Genomic DNA, 1,854 nt, shown 5'->3' with positions numbered 1-1,854 from the left:
TACAATGTTAAGAAGTGAAAAAAAAAATAATGGGGTCAGCCAACCACCACGTCCTCGTCGTTGATCCTGGGTTAAAAGCTAAGAGTGGTTATTAATAAAAAATTATAGTTTTCCCTCAAAATTTGTAAAAAACGATCAGCTAGGATTTTGATTCCAGGTTTTTTCAATTCTTGAAAGCCTTCCAAACAAATCTACCTAGTCCGTTTTTTTCGGCATGGCCGACCAGCTAAAAGTGTCTTTCAGCTCACCGTGTAATCTTGGTTACCAAATTGTATTCTAAATTGTGCATTTGACTAATAAAAGTAAGTCGAGTACCATTTGGGTAACTCGACTAGTTTTTAAAAACTTATACGTCTATTATTCGGCGTAACATAGTGTTTGACCATTTTTTTTCGTTGACATGATCATTTTGTTTAAACAGACTCGACTTTTTTCCGTGAACCTAATTTTTTTTAAAATTATAATTCTATCGACACTTTCGGTGTGAGTGAGTGAAATTACTGGCAAAATGAATTCAGTGGATTGCAGAAAACTCATTCACATTATTGAGAAATCAAATGAGGAAATAGCAAAAGGTAAGTCGAACATTGAAATAAATATCGAAATTGAAAAGTGGTCTAAATTGGGAGTATCAAATGTACGCTTTCTGAATAAAATTTTAAAATTAAAGAAGGATACTTTATCAGTGGGTGAAAAGAATAAAATAATATCAACTGTGAGCATTTTAAAAAGTATGAATTTGAAACTGAAGCGACTTCAAAAGAAAGGTAAAGGAAATTCAAATAAAAAGAAAAATGTATAGAATGGGAAGATTTAGAATCAGCTTTCGAAAATAGAATAAGAACGGGATCAGTAGTAAATTTAATGCACAAAGATTTAAATGATTTTTTTGAAGATGCAAAGTCATTATTTATTCATCGAGTCAAAAATAGTAAAAAAAGTATGGTAATTTAATATGTAGTGAATGTCGTTCATGCTGCTAAATTTAACGACTTAGAAAACGGGGGTTTAATTGAGGAAATCAAATTTTTTAATACAAAAAATTAAATTATTTTACCTTCAAAAGATCTTACAGGATGGTTTAATGATAAAGTGATTGCTCAGCTCTTAGTAAAAGTTGAAGCATTTCAACAACAAAAATCAAACTGGAGAGTGAAAGAAATTATAAACTTGCTTATAAATATTAATAAGTATGCACCATTTCATGCTGGCCTATCAACTTTTATTCCTTTGTCAGATTTCATTAGAAATAAGAAAGCAGTTGTATATATTATAAATTATGATCCATATTTATGAGTGTACAAAATTTTGAAATACCCGCAATTCATCTGCTTTTAACTGAAAAAATGAAGATATTTATGATGATAATCCAATTATAGAAAAAGATCAAAATTCTCAAGACAATATAAGACAATATGGTGATGCTCTCGCAGGGAAATTTCTTTTTGCTTCAAATTCCAAGCGAATATCTACCGGTCCAAATTTTAATGCTTCGTTTTGTTTTGAAAAGTCAATTACCATCAATGGAGCATATTGCACAAAATCTTTCTTTGATATTAAAGTCTGTGGCTCTTCACCATAGTAGGTTGATTGAAAATTCGCAAACATTTCATACAATAAAGCATACTGATTTTTATCGAAATCTAAATTTAAATTCCCGTATCGATAGCATTGAGAATTTAGAAATAATTTTTTAAATTTCTATATAGCCATATTGGCCATAAAACTATATAGCCATAATTGCGTAGAGTGTAATTTTTTTGGGGTGAAAGTTAAATTAATTAAATTAAAGTTTGCAGGAAAGTCTTGTGTGAAGTCAGATTGACACATGTCTAGGTTTGTATACACACTATT

Source organism: Belonocnema kinseyi, chromosome 7 (assembly GCF_010883055.1).
Source record: "Belonocnema kinseyi isolate 2016_QV_RU_SX_M_011 chromosome 7, B_treatae_v1, whole genome shotgun sequence".
In the NCBI taxonomy this organism is placed as follows: Eukaryota; Metazoa; Arthropoda; class Insecta; order Hymenoptera; family Cynipidae; genus Belonocnema; species Belonocnema kinseyi.
The sequence above is the reverse complement of the archived record's forward strand: the minus strand, read 5'-3'. Positions refer to the sequence as shown.